Below are 13,610 nucleotides of genomic sequence, written 5' to 3'. Positions count from 1 at the left end.
AATTCATCATCTAATTAATTTAAATGAAATCCAAATTTCTTTTATCAACTCAATTTAAATTAATTATCTTCTCTAATTTAGACTCAAACTCCAAAATTAAGAAGGATAAAATTTAGAACCATAATTTCCTATTTCCTTCTTAAATTTCAAATTCACTTTAGTTTCCAAAATCCTATTTTTTTTTTCATTTTCTTCATTTTCAAATATTTATCCAAACTAATCCAAAAATTCTAAATCTCTTATCAAATTAATCTCAACCCAATTAACTTTCTCCACTTAACTTAATTTTGACTCTAAACTAAATTTAGAGGAATATACAATCCAATAGTTGAGATAAATTACATCCTTCCAAATATTTAATCAATTAAAAAACACACTTTCTCCAAAATAAAATTAATCCAATTTTTCCTTAAGTTGAATTAAAATTCCAATTCTTTACAAATATCTTTTAGATTAATTATCTTGTCTCCCGAATTAAATTTTTAGCCCAAATTTAGCAAAATAATGCTAAAATATTTTAAGAAAATTTAATACAAATTACATGAAAAAAATCGAGACGTTACATTAAAAAATCGGAATGTTACAATGTTACACTGCTAGATATCAGTATCTATCACTAATAAACAGTAACATTTGCAATATTTAGAGCAGTTTTGCTCTTTAAAACAATTATCCGTATAAAAAGTTATAAATAGTTAACTCATAAAATCCATACATAAACAAACGTATAAATAATTAGAATAATATTTTGGTCATTAAAGCTAAGTCACAATAAATTTAGTTTACACTTACCAAACTTTTTTACCATTTTTTTTTTCATTTTAAATTTACAAAAACATTAATCTGCTTCATTTTGATACCACAATTATTTTAAAAACTATAACTAATCCAAATGGAGCCCAAATTGCTTAAAACATAAATATATTGACAAAAAAATTAGGAAAAATTACTTTTTTAGTCCATAACATTTGAAGAATATGTGATTGGTCCTTGAATTTTCAAAATGTAATTTTTTAGTTCTCGAGCTTTTATTGACAAGTTTAAAAGGTCCATAACGTAAGGTTATATATATGTGTGTGTATTTTTTTATATTTTTTCTACCACATGTCGGATGAGAATTGGGAAGATCAAACCTCTGTTATTTAAGAAAAAAAAATGATTGAACCTCTAGACTCAAGGTTGATATAGTACAAATTTATGATAGTTGAATTATGCTTGGTTATTATTTTAATTAATCATATGATATTTTAAATTAGAAAAATATATATTTTTAGAAAAATGTTATATTCTATCTACAATTATTTTTTTCTAATTTAAAATAATAAAAAAAATACTTCAAAATCTTTTAAATCTGTTCTTATAGACTCTAAGACATAAACAGTACATTTTCAAAATTTAGGAAACGAACAAACACATTCTTAAAAACTCGAGGATAAAAAATATATTATATTTTGAAAACTTAGGAATCAAACGCACATATTCTTCCAACTTGAGAACTAAAAGGAATATAATTTAGGGACATTTTTAAATATAAAAATATTTAAAAATATTTATACTTTATAGTAAAAAATTTAAAAAATAAGTTCAATTTTTTGCTATAAAGTGTAAATATTTTTTAGATTTTTTTATTTATAAGATTTTCTCTATAATTTAAGTACATGGTTAGAAAAGTAGTTTTTTCTTTCTTTTTTTTTTTTTTTTTTTTTTTTGTTTAAGTCAACAATATATTAGAAATAAACTAATCCAATCTTTATCTTTTAAGTCAAAATAATTTAAATTAATGTTGAAAAAAAAACTATTTTTACTCCTACATTGGAATTTTTTTTTAGAAATAAGACCTTTAAAGTTTCACATTACAAAACTAGCACATTTTTTATAATTAAGTATCGAGATTTTAGTAAAATTATTAGTTTTTATTTTAAATTTATAAATTGTTTTGGCCCTTTTGTGGCTAGAGATTACACTGCGACTCATAGAATTTTTTCAAAATATTAATGTTGATCTTCTCTAGCCTATTTTTAATAACACAAATCAATTTAAATCAATTTACCAATTATTCAAATGATTTTTTTAGATGAATGATTATTTATTTTTATTTTTAAATTTTAGGAAAGATTAAAATTAAAAAAAAAAAAAGGTAAAATGTGGAAAGTATATAAAATCTTGCATGAATCTTGGGTAGATTAACACTGAGATCGGTGAATTCTCAAGCAGATTAATATTGGAATTTTATATATTTTCCATATATTACTTATTTTTTCTTTTTGTAAAATTTAGTTTTTCTCAAAATTTAAAAATCAAAATGCAACCATCCATATCTGACTTTATTTTGAATTGAAATTTAAAATGCAATATTTCTTTTATCACACATTTTCAAAACTTGTCCAAAAGTTGTATCAACTCTTGTACAACTATTAAAATTATCTTTGGGTTATTTTTATAAACTAAATTTATTTAGAAACATAAATTTTAAATGAATAAAAAAGATAAACATGTTATATAAATTCAAATTACAGTAAGTTAATGTGTAAATTATATGAACTTGTAAGGGCATTCATAAAATACATGTAAATTTAAGACAATTTCAATTATGAATCTGACTAAACAACAAAATTATCCAAATATTTTTAAATATTCATACAAAATAAATATGATTAGTTACAGGTATCAATCATCTATAATTTCAAACATCCGTAGATTTGAGTTATCTAAATTTTAGAATAAAAAAAAAAACAAAAACAAATGTCCATGAGAGATGTGTTTCCATTAGAATCTTTGAAAGTCACCATATGTAAGGGAGGTGGTTGTAGTTGCTTTGGCGAGGGAGCGTAGGTGAGGGAAAGTATAACTTTTTAATTTAAAATAACACATTAGCTTTTAAAATAATAATAATCAAAATAATTTTAAATGACTTAAAAGGATCTTTTAAAGAAAAATTATTTCGAATGGTAAAACCGTTAAAAATATTTACAAGATATAGTAAAATTTTAAAACTATCAATAATATACGTTGATAGATACTGATAGACTTCTGTCGGTGTCTATCAACATCAATCATTGATAGTTCTAAAATTTTGCTATATTTTGTAAATATTGGTTCATTTTTCTATATTTAAAAACAACCATATTTTAAATCTATTTAAAAAAAATAGAGACTAATAAAAGGAACCAAACACTTCTATTGCTAAAAACTCAAGGACTAAAAATGTAATTTTTCCTATATAACATGTTTATTAGTTTATCGGACCTTTAATATTAATATTGTTGTTTTCAAAACTTATTAGAGAAATATTGTTGTTTTGAAACCTATTAGAGAAGTGTTGTTGTTTTGGGAGTTCGAGGCTAGAGGTCGAATGTTGAGAACTCGACTAATGTGGAGGTCGAACGTTGAGAACTCGACGAACAAAGAAAAACTTGGAAACAATACATAGGCCGAAACTTCAACCCTCGACAAGGAAAATCTCGCGAATCTCGCTTAGGTTGTCGAAGGTTGAAGTTTCGACACACATCCACCCTCGAGATTGCAGGTTTATTACTTTTCTTTTTCCCTCATAGAGGAAATAAAGTAATGAGATGGTATACTATATGTATCTGTGTACTCGAGCTGCTTCTAACAACTTATGTATTTTTTATCATTTCGAATTAGACAGAGGCTTGTGGGATTGACGTGAGGGGGTGGGGATGGCTATATTTTCAGGAGCGAACTTCAGGCGAATATGAAGCACATGGATACAAGTTATGCCTTGGAATGAAAGACAATTCCGAATTAGCTTTGTCTACGAACAAAATTTTGTATATTAGGTTGTCGAAGGTTACACGCATGTCGAAACTTCAAAGCGATTAAGAAGATAAGTGGGTTGAAGTAGATTAAGGAGAGAGCGAGATTCAAAGCAAGAATGTTGAAGAGAGCGAGATTTGAATGAGATTTTAAGAGAGAGCGAGATTCGAAGCGAGATTTTAGGAGAGAGCGAGATTCAAAGTGAGAATGTTGGAGAGAGCGAGATTTTAGTTTATATTGACTAATCTGACTGACATTGAACTTGAAGAATGAAATGGTTGAATAATTGAAAAATGAGATTATTCAGGAACATAATACATTGAATGCTAAAGATTACGCATTGAGTTTTGGTAGTCCATATCCATAATAAAAAAGTGTTTGTGATTGTTCAGAAGAAATGAAAGCTAGAATCATTAAATGGAAAAATACAACAATAATAGAAAGAGCGAGATATTGTGAGAGAGCGATACTGAAAGATCGAGATCTTAGGAGGAGCGGACGAGGTGTGAGAGAGTGTTCTTAGAGAGCGAGATTTAGAAAGAGCGAGAATTTGAGAGAGCGAGATCTTAAGAGAGAGCGAGATCTTAGGAGAGAGCGAGAGTCTTCACTTTATTTGAAACTTTCCATAGAAATATATCTTATAAAAAAAATATCGAATAATCATTAGACTATATTGAATATTATTAGATTATTATAATTATAATTGAATAATCATTAGATTATTATACTAATAAATTTAAGAATAAATTGAATAAATTGATTTATTAGATTAATTATACTAATAAATTGAATATATTAGATTATTATAATGTAAAACTTTATTGATTACAAAAAAAAAAAAAGAATATACAGTAGATTATTATAAAAGAATATACAATAAATTATAATAAAAAAATTGAATATACAATAAAATGAATATATAATAAAAAAATTATTTATTATTCAATCCCTAACTATATGGAGTTCGTCTTAGTCACGAAGGATACTTCTTTCGAATATGTCCTAACTGGTTACAAAATCCACATCGTTGTCGAGTGGTTGGTTCTGCCCAATCCATCTCGTTGTGATAATGTGAACTTTTCGGTCTACCAGGTCTTCTCAACAACGATGGATCAGGATGAAGACATGCATATTAGGGTGCGTGATCCAGTAATCTTCATGCGGTACAGATTGAAATTGAGGAGAGTAACATTCAGCATACGTTGACAATTTGTAGTAGTTCTCAATAAAATCTTCGTAGTTCATGTTAAAATATGAGCAAATGGCCATAAAATGCGAGCATGGAATGTTGAATGCTTGCCACTTGTTACATGAACAGTACCGCTCGGTATGATGGCTTGTTTGAGATCACTAAGTATGAAACACCTGAAAGAAATTGTAATACATGAAGAGGTGTGTTTAATTTCAGATCAACATGCTGGTATAATTGCAACAGTGAACAACCCAGCAAATGGTTGGACGGGACCGAAATGTCACCATCATTTCTGCTTACGACATATCGTCAGCAACTTCAATAAAAAGTATAAATTTAATTCATTGAAAAATTATGTTTATCGTGTCGGGTGTCAATTTCAAATTCGAAAGTTCAACAAAGCAATTGAAGATGTCAAAGGAATAAATCGGAGCTGTTTGAGTTTTTTTTGACAACATTAGTTTAAAGCAATGGACTCAAGCACATGATGGAGGATTCAAATATGGGTGGATGACGAAAAATCTATCAGAGTACATAAATGGAGTCCTCAAAGGAGCTCAAATGTTGCCTATAAATGCTCTTGCTCAGATAACATTCTTCAAATGCATGAACTATTTCGAGAAAAGAAGAGAAGAAATAAGGGATGCATTGGAGCGTCAAGATAAATACACCCGGTAATATTATTTATATATATATATATATATATTATTAATTTATTTCAAACATATTTTATAATACTAATGGAGTAAAAATCCAGGTATGCACACGACAAAATAAATAAATAGGTTTGCACGATCTAGTAAACATGAAGTACAATCATACGATTGGTATGAAGTGGTTGTGTTTCATTGAAAACGACCGCATAGTCTCAATGCCAAAGGAGAAAACGTTCAAATATTGAGGTTAAACAGGTCCGAGTGGTATTGTTCATGTAACAAGTGGCAAGCATTCGACATTCCATGCTTGCATTTTATGGCCGTTTGCTCACATTTTAACATGAACTACGAAGATTTTATTGAGGACTACTACAAATTGTCAACGTATGCTGAATGTTACTCTCCTCAATTTCAACCTGTACCGCATGAAGATTACTGGATCACACACCTTAATATGTTCGTTTTACATCTTGATCCATCGTTGTTGAGAAACTGGTAGACCGAAAAGTTCACGTTATCACAACGAGATGGATTGGACAGAACTAGCCACTCGACAACGATGTGGATTTTGTAACCAGTTAGGACATAATCGAAGGAAGTGTCTTCGTTACTAAGACGGGCTCCAGATAAGTTTAAGGATTAAATAATAAATAATTTTTTTTTTATTATACATCATTTTATTTTATATTCATTTTTTATATAAATTTATTGTATATTCAAATTTTTTTTTATAATAATCTATTGTATATTCATTTATTTTTTTTTGTAATCAATAAAGTTTTTACATTATTCTTACCTTCACACTTTTCTTACTATTCATATATAGTCAATTTTAATATATTTTTTTTTTAGACATGGCTTTAAACCCATGACCTGTTGATCTCGATGTTTTGTACGACAAGTTCATTCATCGATCATATATTGTGTGACGAGATCGAACTACTGGAGAAATATCTTGCTTCAACCTGAACAACCCTTCAACCTAAACAGGTACTTTACGCTAAACCTAATTGATTATTTTATTCACATTTTTATTGTATTTGTCTTTATTATTCTCTAATATAATATTTTGTGTTTCAAGTTATTTGGGAGCCGTACAAAATTATTGTGCATACTTTGCCTAATTTTTGTACGAATGGTCAAAACATATGGCGGACGATGAGTCCTCTCATATATTTTCACATTGGTGAGTGACATCTTCCTGACAGGGTGATGAGACAATTCGATTTTCAGCAGGATGTCCCATCGCCTTGTAATACTGAACCCGTACTGCATGATATTGACCTAAGGACTGAAGATCGGTCCGAAAAAGTTGCACATTTGGTAGTGCGATGGCACTATCGTGCAAGGTTTATTGTAGTGGGGGTTTCTATTGAACAGTTTGACACAGATGTCACTCTAGAATATATTCATTGGTATAATAATATCACAAGGCGCTATGTCACTCGTCCGGAGCAGTTGTGGGTCATCTGGTAAATGAATGAATATTATCTAATTTTTTTAATTTTAATTTATTTTAAATATTGTCTAATTGTTTTATAATTTATAGAGATCGAACAACAGTAGACTCCGTGAGGTTGCGAATGATCCGAACCAGGTTCTTGCTATATGTAGTGACAACCAAAGCTATATGGAGAAAATTCATTATATGTACGATATACCCATTGTTCCTCCACCAACTCCTAGATGTAGAGGACCTGTTCGAGAAAAGGATGAGTTTGATGAGGTTGCACATAATGTGGAAGAGTTGCCCCTATGATGCAGACGCAGAGTCAAACTGATTATGTTAGTCCGATGATGATGATGCCAACATTTGGTTCAAGACATTATGACTCAGAGGCTGGTCCTTCGTCTTCATACGTGCATGGACATGGTCGGGGTCGTGGAGAGCATAATGAATATTTATATTAAGAAGCGCCTGCAGAGGTACCAGAGCAACATCAAGAAGAACCCGAGCAACCTCAAGTTTGAAGTCGACGACGACAACCAGCTCGAAATCGACGACGTCTGCCTTGTGGGACATATTGATTTTTGTAATTATTTTTATATAAATGAGATATTTAATTTACATTTTTTTAATTTTTATGAGTTATTATTTTTTTTAATTTATTCTTTTTAGAGTTTAAATAAAATAATAAAATATTTTTAGAAATTGTTTTTATAAAATGAAAAATTAAAAAAAAAAAGAAAGAATTAGAAAGAAGAAGGTGGAATGTGTAATAATTAAAAAAGAAAAAACAAGGGAAATTTGTACGGTATTCTCACTTTCTATCAAAATCTCGCTATTTCGCTCTTGCTCTCTCTCATAATCTCGCTCTCGAATTTGATTGGGAAGTTCAGTGGCAAAAAGAAGGAGATTCATTAGCTCGTTATTTAGTCAGACTTGCTGAGATGATAGAATCCGTAAAAATTATTCAACAAGCTTTGGAAGGAATTCCAGGGGGACCTTATGAAAATTTAGAAATACGATCTTTTGATAGAGAAAGGTCTCCGGAATGATAATTAAACCGACTCAATAATAATGTTAGGCAAGGGTAAGGTCGAGGGTTCAAAGTTCGACGTACAAATGAAAGGAAGGCTAGGTCGAATTTTAAAATCCCTCCGGACTTATTTTTTAAAAAATAATATTTTTACAAATAGTTTGAAAACAACAATATTTTCCTAAATAGTTTCTAAAAGGACATCTTTTTCCCCTAGTTTATCCTGGTGTAAAAACGAAAAGGAGTGAAAAAGATACGTTTGATAACGCTTATGTTTCTCAAATTTTAAATTTATTTTTTTTGTTTCATGTTTTTTTTTGTATCCTGATTTTTAAGAACTAGAAACATGATATGTTTGGTTACTATTTTTTTCTGAAAAAAAAAAATAGAAAACAAAAGCTTGTTGATAACTGTTTTTTTGTTTCTCATTTTTTATTTTTATTTTTTTCCTTTATTCTTTTCTTATTTTATAGTTTAAATAATTTATTTCATACAATATAAAAATATATAAAACATCCATCTACTTTGAGATCTTTTTCCGTTGAAAAAATCTTCTTTCTAAAATATAAACCAATTTATTATATATCTATTAAGTACAAGTCAATAAAACAATAAAAAAACTATGGCCTAATTTTAAACAATGTCACATAACCATGCCTAATATTCTTTCCCTACTTCCATTTTTAATTTTTAACGAAAACATGGACTTCCCTTCTTTTTTCTTTCTTTTTTTTTTTTTTTTAAAAAAAAAATGTATCTCTCTACTTGTTATGCATAATATAAAAGAGAAATATTTGTCCTAAAAAAAATATTAAATGGATTTCTTCAGTGTGAAGATCAAACCACCATGAACATCCCACAATTAGATTTTGTGGGAATTTAATTTCATTCCTTGCAATAGAATTTTGGTTAAAATACATTTTGGGGTCCATGTTATATAATTCTTTGAACATGTTAAATTCATATTTTTTTTAAAAAAAACCTTTTGATCTCTAAATTTATATGAAAGTAACAATTAAAGTCTAATATTTTTCAAAAAAAAAAAAAAAAATTTAAAACTTTATTGGTAACTATTTATTCCCTAAATTTAAAAATTGTAATAATTCAATCTCTATACTTTTAATAAATAACAATTTAGTCCCTAACTTACAATTTATAATGATTTCGATTCCTATCATAAAAATTAGTATGATTTAATGAAATAATTTTACATGTGTATATTGATAAAATGATCAGAAATTCAAATTTATTTTTAAACTATAAAGATTTAGTCGTTTCATAAAATAAAAAGATTGATATTTTATTTTTTTGATGATTTTTTTTTACAATAGAGACTAAATCGTTACAAATTGTAAAATACAAAAACTAAATCGTTACTAATTAAATTTTCTTATTACTGTGACATTCGATGGGAATTAAAGTTTAGAAAGAAAATTAACAAAATGAATTGAACTATAATGAAATTAAAATTGATTAGGCAAATTACAAAAACCACCCATGAAAGTTTAGGGTCTTAATTTGATGTCAAATATTAAATTTGGGTCAAATTGAACTTTCAAATTTACATAATTGTATAAATTGTAACCTTTGTACAAGTTTAAGAGTTCAATTCTTGTCATTTGTGGGTTCAATTTCTACCATTATGATAAATTTGAGAGTCCAATTTTAACACTTATGGAAGTTTAGGGGCTTAATATTCATAATTGGAAGTTTGAGGGTGTAATTGCAACTACCATCATATTTCTGGGATAATTTTTGCAATTTGTCCAAATTGAAATTTTCTAATTAAACAACGTTTACAATTAAAAATGAAGTTGAGGTTAGTTTTGATGCAAATGAAAAAAAATTAAATATTGTAAATTGATAAATTCTGACATCACTATTGAGGAACATTTAGAGTTAAAAATTAAACTATTGATGTCAAATAATGATATGAAAATTATAATTTTACAAATATATGGATATCAATATTAATATAGGGTGTAGATTGCAATAACTACAAATTATAAGAGGCCATCAGATTAAATTAAAAATTTAAAGTGTAATTGTGATAAATTATATAGTTCAAAGGACAAATAATGAAATTAAAAATTAGGTATCTTTATATATCATTCACCATTACTCACATAAAAAAATAAAATATTTCATAAAAAATAAGAAGTATATGATACATGTCATGTTATGATTGGACAATCGAATTTCTTAAAAATTTAGGTATAATTTCATACATGCAATGTGGTGGTGCGTCCCTTTGATTTGATACTCACCTAAATAATAAATTCCATTAATAAAGTACCAAAAACATTTTCCTCACAACGACTCAAAATCATAAATGGGGAGTAGGAAAGCCTAACAACTACTCTTTCTTTTTCTTTTTCATTTTAAATGTTGTTGTCCCATCAATAAATTCATGGACAACCTTGGAGTATCAATTTTCATCCTAAAATTTTCAATTTTATCATTTTGAATATATGTCACAAATTTTGCCATTTGTTTAGCTTTCACTAAATTCAAGTTTTACGGATATACTTGAAAACTTTTGCTAATAAATTTTTAAAGACGACGATCTTGTTTGATAATTATTTAGTTTTTTAAATTAAATTTATAATAATTACTTTCATCTCTAGATTATTTTATTTTTTTTATGAGTCATTTTTAAAAAATTAAGCCAGATTTTGAAAGTTAAAAAATAATTAAAAAAAAAATGAAGACATGCTTTTATTTTTAAAATTTGATCAAGAATTTAAGTGTTTAGTTACGATGAAATCTTTAACAAAAAGGTTGTAGAAAAAACAAGCCTATAATTTCAAATAATTTTCCATGTTTGGCTCAAAATTTTGAACATATTCATAAAGGAGACAACTAAATAAACATTACTTCTAAATTCTACCTATGAGTGGAAGAAGTGCTTCTAAGCTTAGACTCCACTTGATTATAATCTTTTTGGATTTTTGTTATTAAAGATTTCTACTTAATGAGCATTACTTCTACTTACTAATTTCTTTGATTTATTATCTATTTTTAAAAATATATTCAAAATTCAAACCACATTTTTAAAATTAAAAAAAAATAATTTAGAAACATGCATTTTTTTTTTGAGAATTTAAGTTAGAATTCAAATGTTTTTTCTTTTTAAGAAATATGAAAACCATTGTGAATAAATTATGAAAATAATAAATAACACAATTTTCAAAAACCAAATAGTTAAAATAATTTTTAAAAACAAAAAAATTTATACTATATATAAAATGGACTATAAGGGAGAATCTTTGCCTCCCATTTTGACCTTATATCTTTCAATAATTTCTATCTTATCCTTCAATCATAATTATTCAAGCTAAAGTGGTTACATGTGAAGTGGTGTATATTTGTGTATATGAGAGTGATCTCGACCATAAAAATGAAACATCAAGATCTAATGATGGAGATATGTTTGAAGGAACAATCAATGTCTTTTGCCTTATTATAACTATTCAGGTCGAAGTGGTTACTGATGAAGTGGTATATTCTTTCATGCATAGGTGTTATTGATATCAACATCCGTGTAGGAAAAAACACATCTGAACTTCATATGAAATTAACAATAACTTTGTAATTTAGGGAATAACATGACTTGCAAGAATGAAAGATCTACACACTGGTGTGGTGCTTGTCACATGACTCTGATGCTTGAGTCAAAAAACTTATATGTGTAGCAAGTAGAGATTTTGAGCATTAGAATGGACTTCCTTTTTCTTAGAGCTATCATGTTGTATTTGTAGGTGTAGTTGACATAAGCCATTCCTTATTGGATTTTGAAATTGTTGGGGTTGATGCCATAAATCTTGTAAAATCTTGTAGTTTATAATTGTATTGTACAAATATTTTATTTATTTAATAAAATATGAGATGTTTTATTTGACATTTAGTAGCACTAAACCCACAAATCAATAAATTAACATTCAAGGTCATCTTCTGTAGCTTAAACATGTATGCAGAGACATACAGGTGAATCATGTTTAAGTGATAACCTAAATGGTCTAGAGTAGATGGATAAGGCTGGATATCTTATCCAAGTGATACTACGAGTACGACCCGCTTTGTAGATGTTACAATTTGTAAAGTGCTACAAATGATCTGATCCTGATCATTCATGTGGAGACATGTGAGCGAGGGTATTCTATACAAAGGAGTTTGTATAAGATCAGACCACGGAATGACTAGTTTCATTATATAACGCCATTCATAATAGAGACTTACATTTCACTAGGATGGCCATAGATGACATGACCTGAATTATGAGTGAGTTGTGAACTCCTGTCTATGAAGGTGGTCCTTTGATTTGTATGGGTGAGAGTGGCTAGATTGTCGAATCAATAAGCATACCATTTTAGGGATTTGTCTGATTGGGGAGTTGGGAACACAGCTACACAATGGAATTCACTCCTTCCCCGATGTCGGGGTAAGTAGATAGATTGCTTCTTAAGGGTCGATTCTGAGGCTTGAACAATGTGGTGCCACATCCTCTCTTCGGTCAAGAGGGGTTTTGGTCATAGTTGGACTATGACTTATTGTTCATTAGAGGGATCCATGGTACTTAAGGAGTTAGATGTAACTATAGGGGCAAAACGAAAATTTTGGCTTAGTTGTACTTACGAGCAATTTGTGAAGGGTCATTGCACTGTTGACTGGTTATATCCAATGGACACAGAAATATATCTGTAGTGTGAAGAGTATAGTTGTCAGTCTTTAGTAGAGTGCCCGACAGTTAATGAATGTTGAATAATTTAATTAATTATTCAAGTACCATTATAGCTTCAAGCTACAGGTCCATAAGGCCCCCTCTGTAACTCAATAGGGATTAAATGAGAATCAATTTTGGATTTATTTGAATTGCTCAAATTAATTGAGGGAATTAATTATATGTGATATAATCAATTTAATTTAATTATATATAATATAATTACTATAATGTATTTGATACATTATAATATAAAGTTTATTTGAGAGGAAATAAATATTTGAATATGATTTAAACATTAATTATGTGAATTGGATTCATATTATTAAATTTAGTATAAATGAGATTTATATTAAAGACGGTGCATTAATGAGAGAATAAATATTATAGGTTATATTGTATTTGATACAATATTAAACTATAGGTTAATATAACATATAGTTTAATATATATTATATGATAAAGTGGTTATCATATGAATATATATTAATGTTTTATTAAATCATTTTTCTTTTAATTTATTAATTTATTTTTTGAAAAAGGATTAACTCCCTCCATTTTTCTCTCTACTACATGCATTTTGTGGGAGTGGGGCAGAGGGGTTGTTACTATTCTCTTCTTCCTCTTGTGTTTGACAAAGAGTTCTCTGTGTGTGAAAACTGACAGAAAAACTCTGAGATAAGTTCTCAGCCTCTCACTCTCCTTCCTCTAAAATCAAACTCAATCCCTTTCTTCTAAAATACCAAGAGCCCACAACTCCTTGGATTCTCATCTTATAAAATACA

Source organism: Benincasa hispida, unplaced genomic scaffold, assembly GCF_027475165.1.
Source record: "Benincasa hispida cultivar pf3 unplaced genomic scaffold, pf3_genome.v1.1 HicScf1848, whole genome shotgun sequence".
NCBI classification, from domain to species: domain Eukaryota; kingdom Viridiplantae; phylum Streptophyta; class Magnoliopsida; order Cucurbitales; family Cucurbitaceae; genus Benincasa; species Benincasa hispida.
This window is presented reverse-complemented; position numbering follows the sequence as displayed.